Source organism: Oncorhynchus kisutch, linkage group LG12 (genome assembly GCF_002021735.2).
Source record: "Oncorhynchus kisutch isolate 150728-3 linkage group LG12, Okis_V2, whole genome shotgun sequence".
NCBI lineage: Eukaryota > Metazoa > Chordata > Actinopteri > Salmoniformes > Salmonidae > Oncorhynchus > Oncorhynchus kisutch.
The window spans coordinates 3,566,202-3,587,174 of NC_034185.2; the positions used below are offsets into that span (position 1 = coordinate 3,566,202).

The 20,973-nt window shown below is 46.9% G+C and overlaps 1 long non-coding RNA gene across 2 annotated transcripts; it reads left to right on the top strand.

The window, feature by feature from the left end:
• The first annotated feature begins 452 nt into the window (after positions 1–452).
• Positions 453–20,950, top strand: LOC116376483 (uncharacterized). Of its 2 annotated transcripts, XR_004211830.1 has the most exons (4): positions 453–856; positions 15,875–15,931; positions 16,039–16,254; positions 19,418–20,950. It is a non-coding gene; the product is annotated as an uncharacterized LOC116376483 (long non-coding RNA). The 2 variants fall into 2 exon arrangements; XR_004211829.1 differs by lacking the exon at positions 19,418–20,950 and having other exon boundaries at positions 16,039–16,616.
• The last annotated feature ends 23 nt before the right edge of the window (positions 20,951–20,973 follow it).

Genomic DNA, 20,973 nt, shown 5'->3' on the forward strand with positions numbered 1-20,973 from the left:
TAAAATTGTAGACCTGCACCAGGCTGGGAAGACTGAATCTGCAATAGGTAAGCAGCTTCGTTTGAAGAAATCAACTGTGGGATCAATTATTAGGAAATGGAAGACATACGATGAGCTAAATGCCTTTTATGATGTCTTCACTATTATTCTACAATGTAGAAAATAGTAAAAAAATAAAAAAATAAACCCTTGAATGAGTAGGTGTGTCCAAACTGTTGACTGGTAGTGTAAATATTACCTCAATAACCACGACTAACCTGTACCCCTGATTTCAGCTCTCATCCATCATCCTTAACTGAGTATAAGACATCAACGTCATCCGGTATCCCACTTCACTCCTCATTCAGAGAGAGAGAGAGAGAGACGGAGAGCGAGAGAGAGAGAGAGACGGAGAGCGAGAGAGAGAGAGACGGAGAGTGAGAGAGAGAGAGAGAGAAGGAGAGAGAGAAGGAGAGAGAGAAGGAGAGAGAGAGACGGGGGAGAGAGAGATAGAAAGAGGCAGAGATGGAAAGAGAGAGAGAGACGGAGAGAGAAAGAGCGAGCTTTTATTGATAAAGTAACGTTAGCCTGCTGGAGTGGATGGACCAAAAACACACACGGTGTGTGCAGACCAACACAACACACACACTCTCTCCCTTTCTCACACACTCCGTCTCTCTTCCCTACAGAGTTAAGTCTGCTTAGCAACAACAGAACCACGGCTAGCAGACACAGGGAATGTAACAGGAGATCTGGGATCAGAGATTACGGCCAGTGGAACAGGAACATCACCTATTACGACTGGTTTCAGATACACAATAACAAAAACCAGGACTGGGACAACAACTGTACTGAGATCAGGAGACAACAGGCTCGGGTAAGACACACACACAAACAATGACACTCAGTGTGTCAGAGTGAGCAATGAGCTGTCGCCCACTCGTAGCTATGATGTGGGCGTGCCCCAAGGGTCAATACTGGAGCCCCTCCTGTTCAGCCTGTACATTAATGATCTGCCTTCTGTCTGTACTGGGTCTGAAGTTCAAATGTATGCAGATGATACAGTGATATATGTGCATGCAAAGAGCAAACAACAAGCTGCACAAGAACTCACTACTGTAATGGTCCAGGTTACAAAGTGGCTCAGTGACTCGTGTTTGCATCTCAATGTGAAAAAAACTGTTTGCATGTTCTTCACAAAGAGGGCAACAGATGCTACTGAGCCAGATGTCTATGTGTCAGGGGAGAATCTCCAGGTGGTATCCGATTTTAAGTACCTTGGCATCATACTTGATTCCAACCTCTCTTTTAAAAAGCATGTGAAAAAGGTCATTCAAATAACCAAATTCGACCTAGCTAATTTCCGATTTATACGAAATTGTTTGACTACAGAGGTAGCAAAACTGTACTTCAAATCTATGATACTCCCCCACTTAACATACTGCTTGACTAGTTGGGCCCAAGCTTGCAGTACAACATTAAAACCTATTCAGTCTGTCTACAAACAGGCTCTCAAAGTGCTTGATAGGAAGCCCAATAGCCATCATCATTGTCACATCCTTAGAAAGCATGAGCTCTTGAGTTGGGAAAATCTTGTGCAATACACCGACGCATGTCTTGTATTCAAGATCCTTAATGGCCTGGCTCCCCCTCCACTCAAGGTCTGCCATGAGAGGTGACTGTATAGTTCCCCTAAGGAAAAGCACCTTTAGTAAATCTGCATTCTCTGTGAGAGCTTCCCATGTCTGGAATACACTGCCATCAGACACACATAACTGCACCACATATCACACTTTCACAAAATGCTTGAAGACATGGCTAAAGGTCAATCAGATTTGTGAACATGGTCCCTAGCTGTGTGTTGCCGCTCTCCATGTTGTCTGTTGTCTGTAGCTTGTGAGGTGTGGAAACACTTTGTTGCTTTTATGAATTTTGACTTGCTGCTTTTTGTTCTATGCTGCTCTGTCTGTATGCTACGTCTTGCTTGTCCTACGTTGCTCTGTCTGTATGCTACGTCTTGCTTGTCCTACGTTGCTCTGTCTGTATGCTACGTCTTGCTTGTCCTACGTTGCTCTGTCTGTATGCTACGTCTTGCTTGTCCTACGTTGCTCTGTCTGTATGCTACGTCTTGCTTGTCCTACGTTGCTATGTCTTGCTTGTCCTACGTTGCTATGTCTTGCTTGTCCTACGTTGCTATGTCTTGCTTGTCCTACGTTGCTATGTCTTGCTTGTCCTACGTTGCTATGTCTTGCTTGTCCTACGTGCTATGTCTTGCTTGTCCTACGTTGCTATGTCTTGCTTGTCCTACGTTGCTATGTCTTGCTTGTCCTACGTTGCTATGTCTTGCTTGTCCTACGTTGCTATGTCTTGCTTGTCCTACGTTGCTATGTCTTGCTTGTCCTACGTTGCTATGTCTTGCTTGTCCTACGTTGCTATGTCTTGCTTGTCCTACGTTGCTATGTCTTGCTTGTCCTACGTTGCTATGTCTTGCTTGTCCTACGTTGCTATGTCTTGCTTGTCCTACGTTGCTATGTCTTGCTTGTCCTACGTTGCTATGTCTTGCTTGTCCTACGTTGCTATGTCTTGCTTGTCCTACGTTGCTATGTCTTGCTTGTCCTACGTTGCTACGTCTTGCTTGTCCTACGTTGCTATGTCTTGCTTGTCCTACGTTGCTCTGTCTGTATGCTACGTCTTGCTTGTCCTACGTTGCTATGTCTGTATGCTACATCTTGCTTGTCCTACGTTGCTCTGTCTGTATGCTACGTCTTGCTTGTCCTACGTTGCTCTGTCTGTATGCTACGTCTTGCTTGTCCTACGTTGCTCTGTCTGTATGCTACGTCTTGCTTGTCCTACGTTGCTCTGTCTGTATGCTACGTCTTGCTTGTCCTACGTTGCTCTGTCTGTATGCTACGTCTTGCTTGTCCTACGTTGCTCTGTCTGTATGCTACGTCTTGCTTGTCCTACGTTGCTACGTCTTGCTTGTCCTACGTTGCTCTGTCTGTATGCTACGTCTTGCTTGTCCTACGTTGCTACGTCTTGCTTGTCCTACGTTGCTACGTCTTGCTTGTCCTACGTTGCTATGTCTTGCTTGTCCTACGTTGCTACGTCTTGCTTGTCCTACGTTGCTACGTCTTGCTTGTCCTACGTTGCTACGTCTTGCTTGTCCTACGTTGCTACGTCTTGCTTGTCCTACGTTGCTATGTCTTGCTTGTCCTACGTTGCTATGTCTTGCTTGTCCTACGTTGCTATGTCTTGCTTGTCCTACGTTGCTACGTCTTGCTTGTCCTACGTTGCTATGTCTTGCTTGTCCTACGTTGCTATGTCTTGCTTGTCCTACGTTGCTATGTCTTGCTTGTCCTACGTTGCTACGTCTTGCTTGTCCTACGTTGCTATGTCTTGCTTGTCCTACGTTGCTATGTCTTGCTTGTCCTACGTTGCTACGTTGCTTGTCCTACGTTGCTACGTCTTGCTTGTCCTACGTTGCTACGTCTTGCTTGTCCTACGTTGCTACGTCTTGCTTGTCCTACGTTGCTACGTCTTGCTTGTCCTACGTTGCTACGTCTTGCTTGTCCTACGTTGCTACGTCTTGCTTGTCCTACGTTGCTACGTCTTGCTTGTCCTACGTTGCTACGTCTTGCTTGTCCTACGTTGCTATGTCTTGCTTGTCCTACGTTGCTCTGTCTGTATGCTACATCTTGCTTGTCCTACGTTGCTCTGTCTGTATGCTACGTCTTGCTTGTCCTACGTTGCTCTGTCTGTATGCTACATCTTGCTTGTCCTACGTTGCTCTGTCTGTATGCTATGTCTTGCTTGTCCTACGTTGCTCTGTCTGTATGCTACATCTTGCTTGTCCTACGTTGCTCTGTCTGTATGCTATGTCTTGCTTGTCCTACGTTGCTATGTCTTGCTTGTCCTACGTTGCTACGTCTTGCTTGTCCTACGTTGCTACGTCTTGCTTGTCCTACGTTGCTATGTCTTGCTTGTCCTACGTTGCTCTGTCTGTATGCTACATCTTGCTTGTCCTACGTTGCTCTGTCTGTATGCTACGTCTTGCTTGTCCTACGTTGCTCTGTCTGTATGCTACATCTTGCTTGTCCTACGTTGCTCTGTCTGTATGCTACGTCTTGCTTGTCCTACGTTGCTCTGTCTGTATGCTACATCTTGCTTGTCCTACGTTGCTCTGTCTGTATGCTACGTCTTGCTTGTCCTACGTTGCTCTGTCTGTATGCTACGTCTTGCTTGTCCTACGTTGCTCTGTCTGTATGCTACGTCTTGCTTGTCCTACGTTGCTCTGTCTGTATGCTACGTCTTGCTTGTCCTACGTTGCTATGTCTGTATGCTACGTCTTGCTTGTCCTACGTTGCTCTGTCTGTATGCTACGTCTTGCTTGTCCTACGTTGCTCTGTCTGTATGCTACGTCTTGCTTGTCCTACGTTGCTATGTCTGTATGCTACGTCTTGCTTGTCCTACGTTGCTATGTCTGTATGCTACGTCTTGCTTGTCCTACGTTGCTATGTCTGTATGCTACGTCTTGCTTGTCCTACGTTGCTATGTCTGTATGCTACGTCTTGCTTGTCCTACGTTGCTCTGTCTGTATGCTACGTCTTGCTTGTCCTACGTTGCTATGTCTGTATGCTACGTCTTGCTTGTCCTACGTTGCTCTGTCTGTATGCTACGTCTTGCTTGTCCTACGTTGCTCTGTCTGTATGCTACATCTTGCTTGTCCTACGTTGCTCTGTCTGTATGCTACATCTTGCTTGTCCTACGTTGCTCTGTCTGTATGCTACATCTTGCTTGTCCTACGTTGCTCTGTCTGTATGCTACATCTTGCTTGTCCTACGTTGCTCTGTCTGTATGCTACATCTTGCTTGTCCTACGTTGCTATGTCTGTATGCTACGTCTTGCTTGTCCTACGTTGCTCTGTCTGTATGCTACGTCTTGCTTGTCCTACGTTGCTATGTCTGTATGCTACGTCTTGCTTGTCCTACGTTGCTCTGTCTGTATGCTACGTCTTGCTTGTCCTACGTTGCTCTGTCTGTAGGCTACATCTTGCTTGTCCTACGTTGCTCTGTCTGTATGCTACATCTTGCTTGTCCTACGTTGCTCTGTCTGTATGCTACATCTTGCTTGTCCTACGTTGCTCTGTCTGTATGCTACATCTTGCTTGTCCTACGTTGCTATGTCTGTATGCTACGTCTTGCTTGTCCTACGTTGCTCTGTCTGTATGCTACGTCTTGCTTGTCCTATGTTGCTATGTCTGTATGCTACGTCTTGCTTGTCCTACGTTGCTCTGTCTGTATGCTACGTCTTGCTTGTCCTACGTTGCTATGTCTGTATGCTACGTCTTGCTTGTCCTACGTTGCTCTGTCTGTATGCTACGTCTTGCTTGTCCTACGTTGCTCTGTCTGTATGCTACGTCTTGCTTGTCCTACGTTGCTCTGTCTGTATGCTACGTCTTGCTTGTCCTACGTTGCTATGTCTGTATGCTACGTCTTGCTTGTCCTACGTTGCTCTGTCTGTATGCTACGTCTTGCTTGTCCTACGTTGCTCTGTCTGTATGCTACGTCTTGCTTGTCCTACGTTGCTCTGTCTGTATGCTACGTCTTGCCTGTCCTACGTTGCTCTGTCTGTATGCTACGTCTTGCTTGTCCTACGTTGCTCTGTCTGTATGCTACGTCTTGCTTGTCCTACGTTGCTCTGTCTGTATGCTACGTCTTGCTTGTCCTACGTTGCTCTGTCTGTATGCTACGTCTTGCTTGTCCTACGTTGCTATGTCTGTATGCTACATCTTGCTTGTCCTACGTTGCTCTGTCTGTATGCTACGTCTTGCTTGTCCTACGTTGCTCTGTCTGTATGCTACGTCTTGCTTGTCCTACGTTGCTCTGTCTGTATGCTACGTCTTGCTTGTCCTACGTTGCTCTGTCTGTATGCTACGTCTTGCTTGTCCTACGTTGCTCTGTCTGTATGCTACGTCTTGCTTGTCCTACGTTGCTCTGTCTGTATGCTACGTCTTGCTTGTCCTACGTTGCTCTGTCTGTATGCTACGTCTTGCTTGTCCTACGTTGCTCTGTCTGTATGCTACGTCTTGCTTGTCCTACGTTGCTCTGTCTGTATGCTACGTCTTGCTTGTCCTACGTTGCTCTGTCTGTATGCTACATCTTGCTTGTCCTACGTTGCTCTGTCTGTATGCTACATCTTGCTTGTCCTACGTTGCTCTGTCTGTATGCTACATCTTGCTTGTCCTACGTTGCTCTGTCTGTATGCTACGTCTTGCTTGTCCTACGTTGCTCTGTCTGTATGCTACGTCTTGCTTGTCCTACGTTGCTCTGTCTGTATGCTACGTCTTGCTTGTCCTACGTTGCTCTGTCTGTATGCTACGTCTTGCTTGTCCTACGTTGCTCTGTCTGTATGCTATGTCTTGCTTGTCCTACGTTGCTATGTCTGTATGCTACGTCTTGCTTGTCCTACGTTGCTCTGTCTGTATGCTACGTCTTGCTTGTCCTACGTTGCTCTGTCTGTATGCTACGTCTTGCTTGTTCTACGTTGCTATGTCTGTATGCTACGTCTTGCTTGTCCTACGTTGCTCTGTCTGTATGCTACGTCTTGCTTGTCCTACGTTGCTCTGTCTGTATGCTACGTCTTGCTTGTTCTACGTTGCTATGTCTGTATGCTACGTCTTGCTTGTCCTACGTTGCTCTGTCTGTATGCTACGTCTTGCTTGTCCTACGTTGCTCTGTCTGTATGCTACGTCTTGCTTGTCCTACGTTGCTCTGTCTGTATGCTACGTCTTGCTTGTCCTACGTTGCTCTGTCTGTATGCTATGTCTTGCTTGTCCTACGTTGCTCTGTCTGTATGCTACGTCTTGCTTGTCCTACGTTGCTCTGTCTGTATGCTACGTCTTGCTTGTCCTACGTTGCTATGTCTGTATGCTACGTCTTGCTTGTCCTACGTTGCTATGTCTGTATGCTACGTCTTGCTTGTCCTACGTTGCTCTGTCTGTATGCTATGTCTTGCTTGTCCTACGTTGCTCTGTCTGTATGCTACGTCTTGCTTGTCCTACGTTGCTCTGTCTGTATGCTATGTCTTGCTTGTCCTACGTTGCTCTGTCTGTATGCTACGTCTTGCTTGTCCTACGTTGCTCTGTCTGTATGCTACGTCTTGCTTGTCCTACGTTGCTCTGTCTGTATGCTACGTCTTGCTTGTCCTACGTTGCTCTGTCTGTATGCTACGTCTTGCTTGTCCTACGTTGCTATGTCTTGCTTGTCCTATATTATTAAAGTGGCATTATTTCGATTGTCATTGTATAAAGTGACTAGTGATCCATTTATTAAAGTGACCAGTGATTGGGTCTCAATGTAGGCAGCAGCCTCTCTGAGTTAGTGATGGCTGTCTAACAGTCTGATGGCCTTGAGATAGAAGCTGTTCAACAGTCTGATGGCCTTGAGATAGAAGCTGTTTAACAGTCTGATGGCCTTGAGATAGAAGCTGTTTAACAGTCTGATGGCCTTGAGATAGAAGCTGTTCAACAGTCTGAGGGCCTGGAGATAGAAGCTGTTTAACAGTCTGATGGCCTTGAGATAGAAGCTGTTCAACAGTCTGAGGGCCTGGAGATAGAAGCTGTTTAACAGTCTGATGGCCTTGAGATAGAAGCTGTTCAACAGTCTGAGGGCCTGGAGATAGAAGCTGTTTAACAGTCTGAGGGCCTGGAGATAGAAGCTGTTTAACAGTCTGATGGCCTTGAGATAGAAGCTGTTTAACAGTCTGATGGCCTTGAGATAGAAGCTGTTTAACAGTCTGATGGCCTTGAGATAGAAGCTGTTCAACAGTCTGATGGCCTTGAGATAGAAGCTGTTTAACAGTCTGATGGCCTTGAGATAGAAGCTGTTTAACAGTCTGATGGCCTTGAGATAGAAGCTGTTTAACAGTCTGATGGCCTTGAGATAGAAGCTGTTTAACAGTCTGAGGGCCTGGAGATAGAAGCTGTTTAACAGTCTGATGGCCTTGAGATAGAAGCTGTTTAACAGTCTGAGGGCCTGGAGATAGAAGCTGTTTAACAGTCTGAGGGCCTGGAGATAGAAGCTGTTTAACAGTCTGAGGGCCTGGAGATAGAAGCTGTTTAACAGTCTGACGGCCTGGAGATAGAAGCTGTTTAACAGTCTGACGGCCTGGAGATAGAAGCTGTTTAACAGTCTGACGGCCTTGAGATAGAAGCTGTTTAACAGTCTGACGGCCTTGAGATAGAAGCTGTTTAACAGTCTGAGGGCCTTGAGATAGAAGCTGTTTAACAGTCTGAGGGCCTTGAGATAGAAGCTGTTTAACAGTCTGAGGGCCTTGAGATAGAAGCTGTTTAACAGTCTGAGGGCCTTGAGATAGAAGCTGTTTAACAGTCTGAGGGCCTTGAGATAGAAGCTGTTTAACAGTCTGAGGGCCTTGAGATAGAAGCTGTTTAACAGTCTGATGGCCTTGAGATAGAAGCTGTTTAACAGTCTGATGGCCTTGAGATAGAAGCTGTTTAACAGTCTGATGGCCTGAGGGCCTTGCGATAGAAGCTGTTTAACAGTCTGAGGGCCTTGAGATAGAAGCTGTTTAACAGTCTGATGGCCTTGAGATAGAAGCTGTTTAACAGTCTGATGGCCTGAGGGCCTTGAGATAGAAGCTGTTTACCAGTCTGATGGCCTCTAGATAGAAGCTGTTTAACAGTCTGATGACCTTGAGATAGAAGCTGTTTAACAGTCTGATGGCCTTGAGATAGAAGCTTTTTTCAGTCTGATGGAGATAGACGCTGTTTTTCAGTCTCTCGGTCCCTGCTTTGATGCACCTGTACTGACCTCGCCTTCTGGATGATAGCGGGGTGAACAGGCAGTGGCTCGGGTGGTTGATGTCCTTGATGATCTTTTTGGCCTTCCTGTGACATCGGTGGTGTAGGTGTCCTGGAGGGCAGGTAGTTTAAAATCAAAAAATCTAATCAGTGGTGATATAGTTTTAATGGTGATATAGTTTTAATGGTGATATAGTTTATAGTTTTAATGGTGATATAGTTTATAGTTTTAATGGTGATATAGTTTTAATGGTGATATAGTTTATAGTTTTAATGGTGATATAGTTTATAGTTTTAATGGTGATATAGTTGATAGTTTTAATGGTGATATAGTTGATAGTTTTAATGGTGATATAGTTGATAGTTTTAATGGTGATATAGTTTTAATGGTGATATAGTTTTAATGGTGATATAGTTGATAGTTTTAATGGTGATATAGTTTATAGTTTTAATGGTGATATAGTTGATAGTTTTAATGGTGATATAGTTTTAATGGTGATATAGTTTTAATGGTGATATAGTTGATAGTTTTAATGGTGATATAGTTTATAGTTTTAATGGTGATATAGTTTATAGTTTTAATGGTGATATAGTTTATAGTTTTAATGGTGATATAGTTTATAGTTTTAATGGTGATATAGTTTATAGTTTTAATGGTGATATAGTTGATAGTTTTAATGGTGATATAGTTTATAGTTTTAATGGTGATATAGTTGATAGTTTTAATGGTGATATAGTTTTAATGGTGATATAGTTTCGCGCGTGTGTATGTGTGTGTGCGCGTGTGTGTGTGCGCATGCGCGCGTGTGTGTTTGTGTGTGTGTGTGTGTGTGTGTGTGTGTGTGTGCGCATGCCCGTGCGCGCGTGTGTGTTTGTGTGTGTGAGAGTGTGTATATATATAAATAATGATTGACTAAGACATGTTCCTTGGCTGTTTTCTTCTTAGTCAGACATGTTCCTTGGCTGTTTTCCAGGCCCTCAGATCTGAAAGGTTATCCATGTATTACTTGGCCTAACTGTACTTTAGCCATTGTCATTGTGTAATGTGTAATGTATATCAGATCCTTCAAACATCTCAGAACGGACTAGAGAACATTGAGACAGCATCAACAAGAGGATAACGTCACACTAAGAAGACTGTGGCCTTATGAAGAGACGGACATTATGTGACGGACTGTGTCCGTGCTGAGTTTACCTTTGTTTTCAAAGTGTTGCCAACAAAATAAACATGACCTGTAAAAAAACTAAAACAATTTAGTGGTCAGCTCCACCTCTACTGTCTCATTTACTTAGACTCACACAAAACAACATTTGTCTACAGCCTTGTCTCAAGGTATCCCTCACCTCAAACACTCATTGTCATCCAAGATGGCGTAGCAGTAAGTCGTCCTGTCGTGTCGTGTCCCTGTATATTTTGTTTATATTTTGTTTATTTTTCGTTTTTTTTACATATTTTTCGTTTTTTACATAGCTATCCCTTTAAAAACATTTTGCTAAACCTAAGCTTCCAAATACGCTGGATCTTCACAACTAGCTATCTAGCTAAACCGCAACCCTGGACGATTACCCCTGGCTAGCGTTTCCACCCACTTAGCTTGAAGCTAGCCCGGCCTGCGCTACCACCGTAGCATACTCCTGAGCTACAATACCCGGGCCCACGACCGGTCTATCGATGTCACCGCATGAAGAGGAATAAACAGACTCACCCCATCGCGACGTCCCCCAAAGGCTAACTCTCTAGCCCTCGCTATCTCCCTGCTTGCTAATTCGGCCTGCTAACTGCTAGCTTGTCCAGCTCCGGTCCGCTAACTGCTACCTTGTCTAGCCCGGGCCTACAAACTGTTAGCTTGTTAGCACAGGCCTGCTAACCGCCTGAATCGCCGCGTCCCAAACGCCCACCGGACCCATATTTACTTTCTATCTCTTTTGACTTTTAATTTGTTTATACCTTCCGGAAACCTGCCTCACCCAATGTGATACGGAATCGCTATTATTTTTTATTTATTTTTAGAACACACTCAAGAACCTCCAGAAGCTAACCAGCTAACTAGCTACAAGCTATTTAGTCATTGTTCGTTTTTTTAACCTGGATAACACTCGCCAGTCCAGCTTCTCTTCCCCATCCACCGCTGCCCCCTGGACACTGATCTCTTGGCTACATAGCTGATGCACGCTGGACTGTCCATAAATCACGGTACTCCATTCTGCTTGTTTGTTTTATCTGTTGGCCCCGTTGCCTAGTCTACGCCATTTTACCTGCTGTTGTTGTGCTAGCTGATTAGCTGTTGTCTCACCTACTGTTTTAGCTAGCTTTCCCAATTCAACACCTGTGATTACTGTATGCCTCGCTATATGTCTCTCTCAAATGTCAATATGCCTTGTATACTGTTGTTCAGGTTAGTTATCATTGTTTTAGTTCACAATGGAGCCCCTAGTTCCACTCTTCATACCCCTGATAACTCCTTTGTCCCACCTCCCACACATGCGGTGACCTCACCCATTACTACCAGCATGTCCAGAGATACAACCTCTCTCATCATCACCCAGTGCCTGGGCTTACCTCCGCTGTACCCGCACCCCACCATACCCCTGTCTGCGCATTATGCCCTGAATATATTCTACCATGCCCAGAAACCTGCTCCTCTTATTCTCTGTCCCCAACGCTCTAGGCGACCAGTTTTGATAGCCTTTAGCCGCACCCTCATACTACTCCTTCTCTGTTCCGCGGGTGATGTGGAGGTAAACCCAGGCCCTGCATGTCCCCAGGCACCCTCATTTGTTGACTTCTGTGTTCGAAAAAGCCTTGGTTTCATGCATGTCAACATCAGAAGCCTCCTCCCTAAGTTTGTCTTACTCACTGCTTTAGCACACTCTGCTAACCCTGATGTCCTTGCTGTGTCTGAATCCTGGCTCAGGAAGGCCACCAAAAATTCAGAGATTTCCATACCCAACTATAACATCTTCCGTCAAGATAGAACTGCCAAAGGGGGAGGAGTTGCAGTTTACTGCAGAGATGGCCTGCAAAGTAATGTCATACTTTCCAGGTCCATACCCAAACAGTTCGAACTACTAATTTTGAAAATTACTCTCTCCAGAAATAAGTCTCTCACGGTTGCCGCCTGCTACCGACCCCCCTCAGCTCCCAGCTGTGCCCTGGACACCATTTGTGAATTGATCGCCCCCCATCTAGCTTCAGAGTTTGTTCTGTTAGGTGACCTAAACTGGGATATGCTTAACACCCCGCCAGTCCTACAATCTAAGCTAGATGCCCTCAATCTCACACAAATCATCAAGGAACCCACCAGGTACAACCCTAACTCTGTAAACAAGGGCACCCTCATAGACGTCATCCTGACCAACTGGCCCTCCAAATACACCTCCGCTGTCTTCAACCAGGATCTCAGCGATCACTGCCTCATTGCCTGTATCCGCTACGGAGCCGCAGTCAAACGACCACCCCTCATCACTGTCAAGCGCTCCCTAAAACACTTCTGTGAGCAGGCCTTTCTAATCGACCTGGCCCGGGTATCCTGGAAGGACATTGACCTCATCCCGTCAGTTGAGGATGCCTGGTCATTCTTTAAAAGTAACTTCCTCACCATTTTAGATAAGCATGCTCCGTTCAAAAAATGCAGAACTAAGAACAGATACAGCCCTTGGTTCACCCCAGACCTGACTGCCCTCGACCAGCACAAAAACATCCTGTGGCGGACTGCAATAGCATCGAATAGTCCCCGTGATATGCAACTGTTCAGGGAAGTCCGGAACCAATACACGCAGTCAGTCAGGAAAGCTAAGGCCAGCTTCTTCAGGCAGAAGTTTGCATCCTGTAGCTCCAACTCCAAAAAGTTCTGGGACACTGTGAAGTCCATGGAGAACAAGAGCACCTCCTCCCAGCTGCCCACTGCACTGAGGCTAGGTAACACGGTCACCACTGATAAATCCATGATTATCGAAAACTTCAATAAGCATTTCTCAACGGCTGGCCATGCCTTCCGCCTGGCTACTTCAACCTCGGCCAACAGCTCCGCCCCCCCCGCAGCTCCTCGCCCAAGCCTCTCCAGGTTCTCCTTTACCCAAATCCAGATAGCAGATGTTCTGAAAGAGCTGCAAAACCTGGACCCGTACAAATCAGCTGGGCTTGACAATCTGGACCCTCTATTTCTGAAACTATCTGCCACCATTGTCGCAACCCCTATTACCAGCCTGTTCAACCTCTCTTTCATCTCGTCTGAGATCCCCAAGGATTGGAAAGCTGCCGCAGTCATCCCCCTCTTCAAAGGGGGAGACACCCTGGACCCAAACTGTTACAGACCTATATCCATCCTGCCCTGCCTATCTAAGGTCTTCGAAAGCCAAGTCAACAAACAGGTCACTGACCATCTCGAATCCCACCGTACCTTCTCCGCTGTGCAATCTGGTTTCCGAGCCGGTCATGGGTGCACCTCAGCCACACTCAAGGTACTAAACGACATCATAACCGCCATCGATAAAAGACAGTACTGTGCAGCCGTCTTCATCGACCTCGCCAAGGCTTTCGACTCTGTCAATCACCATATTCTTATCGGCAGACTCAGTAGCCTCGGTTTTTCGGATGACTGCCTTGCCTGGTTCACCAATTACTTTGCAGACAGAGTTCAGTGTGTCAAATCGGAGGGCATGCTGTCCGGTCCTCTGGCAGTCTCTATGGGGGTGCCACAGGGTTCAATTCTCGGGCCGACTCTTTTCTCTGTGTATATCAATGATGTTGCTCTTGCTGCGGGCGATTCCCTGATCCACCTCTACGCAGACGACACCATTCTATATACTTTCGGCCCGTCTTTGGACACTGTGCTATCTAACCTCCAAACAAGCTTCAATGCCATACAACACTCCTTCCGTGGCCTCCAACTGCTCTTAAACGCTAGTAAGACCAAATGCATGCTTTTCAACCGGTCGCTGCCTGCACCTGCATGCCCGACTAGCATCACCACCCTGGATGGTTCCGACCTAGAATATGTGGACGTCTATAAGTACCTAGGTGTCTGGCTAGACTGCAAACTCTCCTTCCAGACTCATATCAAACATCTCCAATCGAAAATCAAATCAAGAGTCGGCTTTCTATTCCGCAACAAAGCCTCCTTCACTCAAGCCGCCAAGCTTACCCTAGTAAAACTGACTATCCTACCGATCCTCGACTTCGGCGATGTCATCTACAAAATGGCTTCCAACACTCTACTCAGCAAACTGGATGCAGTCTATCACAGTGCCATCCGTTTTGTCACTAAAGCACCTTATACTACCCACCACTGCGACTTGTATGCTCTAGTCGGCTGGCCCTCGCTACATATTCGTCGCCAGACCCACTGGCTCCAGGTCATCTACAAGTCTATGCTAGGTAAAGCTCCGCCTTATCTCAGCTCACTGGTCACGATGGCAACACCCATCCGTAGCACGCGCTCCAGCAGGTGTATCTCACTGATCATCCCTAAAGCCAACACCTCATTTGGCCGCCTTTCGTTCCAGTACTCTGCTGCCTGTGACTGGAACGAATTGCAAAAATCGCTGAAGTTGGAGACTTTTATCTCCCTCACCAACTTCAAACATCAGCTATCTGAGCAGCTAACCGATCGCTGCAGCTGTACATAGTCTATTGGTAAATAGCCCACCCTTTTCACCTACCTCATCCCCGTACTGTTTCTATTTATTTACTTTTCTGCTCTTCTGCACACCAATATCTCTACCTGTACATGACCATCTGATCTTTTATCACTCCAGTGTTAATCTGCAAAATTGTAATTATTTGCCTACCTCCTCATGCCTTTTGCACACATTGTATATAGACCCCCCCTTCGTTTTCTACTGTGTTATTGACTTGTTAATTGTTTACTCCATGTGTAACTCTTTGTTGTATGCTCACACTGCTATGCTTTATCTTGGCCAGGTCGCAGTTGCAAATGAGAACTTGTTCTCAACTAGCCTACCTGGTTAAATAAAGGTGTTCTCAACTAGCCTACCTGGTTAAATAAAGGTGTTCTCAACTAGCCTACCTGGTTAAATAAAGGTGTTCTCAACTAGCCTACCTGGTTAAATAAAGGTGTTCTCAACTAGCCTACCTGGTTAAATAAAGGTGAAAAAAAAAAAAAAAAAAAAAAAAATTCAATCCCATTGACTCCATCCATATGGGTCCTGGTCTAAAGTAGTGCACTATGTAGGGAATCGGGTGGTTAAGGGCCCTGGTCTAAAGTAGTGCACTAGGTAGGGAATAGGGTGGTTATTAATTTAATTAATTTAATTAATTTAATTAATTTAATTAATTTAATTTAATAATTTAATTTAAAATTAATTTAATTTCAGTAAAAGTCTAAAACTGTTTGGTTTTAAATATACATAAGTATCAACAGTAAACATAAATGCTAAAAATATACTAAAGTATCAAAAGTAAAAGTATAAATAATTTCAAATTCCTTATATTAAGAAAACTAGGAAGCATCATGTTCTTGTTTATTTTCATTTATGGATAGACAGGGGCACATTCAGACATTTACAAACAAAGTAAAACGTTAAGTTTGTTACAGGAGTCCGTCTGAGGAGTTTTAAACTGATTGGCATCCTATTCCCTTATTCCCTATATTCCCTATGGGGTGGCAGGGTAGCCTAGTGGTTAGAGTGGAGGGGCGGCAGGGTAGCCTAGTGGTTAGAGTGGAGGGGCGGCAGGTAGCCTAGTGGTTAGAGTGGAGGGGCGGCAGGGTAGCCTAGTGGTTATAGAGTGGAGGGGCGGCAGGGTAGCCTAGTGGTTAGAGTGGAGGGGCGGCAGGGTAGCCTAGTGGTTAGAGTGGAGGGGCGGCAGGGTAGCCTAGTGGTTAGAGTGTTGGACTAGTAACCGAAAGGTTGCAAGTTCAAATCCCTGAACTGACACGGTACAAATCTGTTGTTCTGCCCCTAAACAGGCAATTAACCCACTGTTCCTAGGCCGTCATTGAAAATAAGAATTTGTTCTTAACTGACTTGCCTAGTTAAATAAAAGTAAAATAAATACAAAAATTGAGTGCAATAATTTTAACCAGAGCCCTATGGGTTATCCTGGGGTGTTTCCAGTTCAGTGTCCAGAACTCCTTCATGCAGGGAAGAAGAGGAGGAGGAGGAGGAAGAGAGGTATGTGTTCTTGCATTAATTCTAGTGTTTCCGTGCGCGTGTGTTTCCGTGCGCGCGTGTGTGTGATACCCTTGTTCTTCTGTTACTCCTGTCTATTTGTCCACTAGCCCTCTGAGCCAAGTCCTCCCAGCCAGGTGCCAAGTCCTCCCAGCTAGGTGCCAAGTCATCCCAGCCAGATGCCAAGTCATCCCAGCTAGGTGCCAAGTCATCCCAGCCAGATGCCAAGTCATCCCAGCCAGGTGCCAAGTCCTCCCAGCCAGATGCCAAGTCATCCCAGCCAGATGCCAAGTCATCCCAGCCAGATGCCAAGTCATCCCAGCCAGGTTCATGGGTCTGAGTGACGCGTTGTATGGATTGCTTCCCAAATGCCACCATTCTCCCTATGCAGATCCCTATGGGCCCTAGTCAAAAGCAGTGCACTATATAGGGAATAGGGCACCATTTTTAGGAGACTCACACAGTAATGGGGATAATGTTTAACGATCAGTGTTACGCATTTTATGTGAATCATTTTACGGTCATCGTTTTATTGTCAAACCACCTGAGCTCCATGCCAGAGGGGCTCTGTACCATATCTCCCCTCTTCCGCCTAACCCTAACCCCTGCCCTGGATGTGTCTATATCTCCCCTCTTCCTCTTCCTCCTAACCCTAACCCCTGCCCTGGTTGTGTCCATATCTCCCCTCTTCCTCCTAACCCTAACCCCTGCCCTGGTTGTGTCCATATCTCCCCTCTTCCTCCTAACCCTAACCCCTGCCCTGGTTGTGTCCATATCTCCCCTCTTCCTCTTCCTCCTAACCCTAACCCCTGCCCTGGATGTGTCCATATCTCCCCTCTTCCTCCTAACCCTAACCCCTGCCCTGGTTGTGTCTATATCTCCCCTCTTCCTCCTAACCCTAACCCTAACCCCTGCCCTGGTTGTGTCCATATCTCCCCTCTTCCTCCTAACCCTAACCCTAACCCCTGCCCTGGTTGTGTCCATATCTCCCTCTTCCTCTTCCTCCTAACCCTAACCCTTGCCCTGGTTGTGTCCATATCTCCCCTCTTCCTCCTAACCCGGTTGTGTCCATATCTCCCCTCTATCTCTTCCTCCTAACCCTAACCCCTGCCCTGGTTGTGTCCATATCTCCCCTCTTCCTCCTAACCCTAACCCCTGCCCTGGTTGTGTCCATATCTCCCCTCTTCATCCTAACCCCTGCCCTGGTTGTGTCCATATCTCCCCTCTTCCTCTTCCTCCTAACCCTAACCCCTGCCCTGGTTGTGTCCATATCTCCCCTCTTCCTCCTAACCCTAACCCCTGCCCTGGTTGTGTCCATATCTCCCTCTTCCTCTTCCTCCTAACCCTAACCCTTGCCCTGGTTGTGTCCATATCTCCCCTCTTCCTCCTAACCCGGTTGTGTCCATATCTCCCCTCTATCTCTTCCTCCTAACCCTAACCCCTGCCCTGGTTGTGTCCATATCTCCCCTCTTCCTCCTAACCCTAACCCCTGCCCTGGTTGTGTCCATATCTCCCCTCTTCATCCTAACCCCTGCCCTGGTTGTGTCCATATCTCCCCTCTTCCTCTTCCTCCTAACCCTAACCCCTGCCCTGGTTGTGTCCATATCTCCCCTCTTCCTCCTAACCCTAACCCCTGCCCTGGTTGTGTCCATATCTCCCCTCTTCCTCCTAACCCTAACCCCTGCCCTGGTTGTGTCCATATCTCCCCTCTTCCTCCTAACCCCTGCCCTGGTTGTGTCCATATCTCCCCTCTTCCTCTTCCTCCTAACCCTAACCCCTGCCCTGGTTGTGTCCATATCTCCCCTCTTCCTCCTAACCCTAACCCCTGCCCTGGTTGTGTCCATATCTCCCCTCTTCCTCCTAACCCTAACCCCTGCCCTGGTTGTGTCCATATATCCCCTCTTCCTCCTAACCCTAACCCCTGCCCTGGTTGTGTCCATATCTCCCCTCTTCCTCCTAACCCCTGCCCTGGTTGTGTCCATATCTCCCCTCTTCCTCTTCCTCCTAATCCTAACCCCTGCCCTGGATGTGTCCATATCTCCCCTCTTCCTCCTAACCCTAACCCTTGCCCTGGTTGTGTCCATATCTCCCCTCTTCCTCCTAACCCTAACCCCTGGCCTGGTTGTGTCCATATCTCCCCTCTTCCTCTTCCTCCTAACCCTAACCCCTGCCCTGGATGTGTCCATATCTCCCCTCTTCCTCCTAACCCTAACCCCTGCCCTGGTTGTGTCCATATCTCCCCTCTTCCTCCTAACCCTAACCCCTGGCCTGGTTGTGTCCATATCTCCCCTCTTCCTCCTAACCCTAACCCCTGCCCTGGATGTGTCCATATCTCCCCTCTTCCTCCTAACCCTAACCCCTGCCCTGGTTGTGTCCATATCTCCCCTCTTCCTCTTCCTCCTAACCCTAACCCCTGCCCTGGTTGTGTCCATATCTCCCCTCTTCCTCCTAACCCTAACCCCTGCCCTGGTTGTGTCCATATCTCCCCTCTTCCTCCTAACCCCTGCCCTGGTTGTATCCATATCTCCCCTCTTCCTCTTCCTCCTAACCCTAACCCCTGCCCTGGATGTGTCCATATCTCCCCTCTTCCTCCTAACCCTAACCCCTGCCCTGGTTGTGTCCATATCTCCCCTCTTCCTCCTAACCCTAACCCCTGCCCTGGTTGTGTCCATATCTCCCCTCTTCCTCCTAACCCTAACCCCTGCCCTGGTTGTGTCCATATCTCCCCTCTTCCTCCTAACCCTAACCCCTGCCCTGGTTGTGTCCATATATCCCCTCTTCCTCCTAACCCTAACCCCTGCCCTGGTTGTGTCCATATCTCCCCTCTTCCTCCTAACCCCTGCCCTGGTTGTGTCCATATCTCCCCTCTTCCTCTTCCTCCTAACCCTAACCCCTGCCCTGGATGTGTCCATATCTCCCCTCTTCCTCCTAACCCTAACCCCTGCCCTGGTTGTGTCCATATCTCCCCTCTTCCTCCTAACCCTAACCCCTGGCCTGGTTGTGTCCATATCTCCCCTCTTCCTCTTCCTCCTAACCCTAACCCCTGCCCTGGATGTGTCCATATCTCCCCTCTTCCTCCTAACCCTAACCCCTGCCCTGGTTGTGTCCATGTCTCCCCTCTTCCTCCTAACCCTAACCCCTGCCCTGGATGTGTCCATATCTCCCCTCTTCCTCCTAACCCTAACCCCTGCCCTGGTTGTGTCCATATCTCCCCTCTTCCTCCTAACCCTAACCCCTGCCCTGGTTATGTCCATATCTCACCACCAGAGAACTATTGCTGTTACATAACTCACATTCCTTATCCATGAAGGAGTTAGCCACCCTCCCCCTTCCTCCTTCCTCCAGCACCCTGTCCCCTGATCTGGTGAGAAAAGAGAGGTGGCAGATGGAAGGGTGAGATAGCGTGTCTGTTCTACTGAATACACTTTATATGCTATATATACGAAAGTAAAAGTTGGATTTGTCTTGTGTTTTGGTTCAACCCCACAGGTCAGGAAGTGGAAGATGCTTAACCGTCACCACGGCGATACCAAGCAGAAGGAGTCGGAGTCAGAGGTGCACAGGGGGGAGGGCTAACCCTGTCATGATGGAGTGTTGTGTCTGCAATGGACCCTTCATTGGCTACAGTCTGGAAGAGGCCTGGCAGCCACGGCAACACACTCAGGTACTGGGCTAGCTGCTAACGGCTAAATGCTAACTTTACCTTAATAACACACAAAGGTGGGCTAGCCGCTAACCGCTAACCGCTAACTTTACCTTGATATTGCGCACAGGTGGGCTAGCCGCTAACTGCTAACTGTACATTAATAACGCACACAGGTGGGCTAGCCGTTAACCGCTAAATTTACCTTGATAACGTACACAGGTGGGCTAGCCGTAATTGCTAAACACTAACTTTATAACAGCTAACTATACCTTTAACGCGCACAGGTGGGTTAGCCGCTACATGCTACTGCCTATGTAAAATGGAGAGAGTGATTTAACACCTTACATAGACATACAACAGGAGAACACGTTCGCTCTTCAGATAAATCCATTATACATTAAAAAGTCCTAGTTTCGGCCTCGCCATTGTATACAGCAGATCCTGCTGTTCCCTCAGCTAACTCAGTCAACAAACACACTGCAGACAGATAGAGGAGAGGTGGGGAGAGAGACAGCGGCAGAGGGCATAGAGACTTGTGACGTGGTGAGGTTGGACCCAGGTGCAGAGAAGAGACCAGACGAGGAGTTAAGGACAAACATAACACGTCATTGAGAAAACGGTAGCCGCAGGATCACAGTACGTGAAAAACATTCATAACCATTACCTTAACCATTCATAACCCTTACCTTAACCATTCATAACCCAATGCCAAACATTAATCCTTAACTTCAAAATGTTGTCACAAAGGACCTATGAACCAATAAAATAAAGTACTAGTGCCCAGATTCATCTTCCTTGAACTTTGGTCAAACACACACACACACACACACACACACACACACACACACACACACACACACACACACACACACATGTACGTTTCCTAGGCGATGGATCTGTAACTACCATAGTGATTCAGAGTACTACTGATGTCCCAACAACTCTAGTAAGTACACCTTACCTCCCCCAACATAATAATGCTGTTCACATAAGTAATGACTGTTTGTAGCTTTGCAGAGAGCAGCTGCCTCGCCCTCCTGTGGTTAAAACACACACACACACACACACACACACACACACACACACACACACACACACACACACACACACACACACACACACACACACACACACACACACACACACACACCTGGACCATTGATTATACACCAACATACAACTCCTGCCATGCTTCTCCTTTTCACTTTCTCATGAGTCATCTCTTATGTGTTTGTGTCTATAAATGACTGAGAGATTGGGTTCAAACTCCAGTGTTACCATCAGATCAGATATATATGGGATATCAGCCTGTCCCCGTTAGACCAGGGCCCGTAGATCAGATATATATGGGATATCAGCCTGTCCCCATTAGACCAGGGCCCGTAGATCAGATATATAT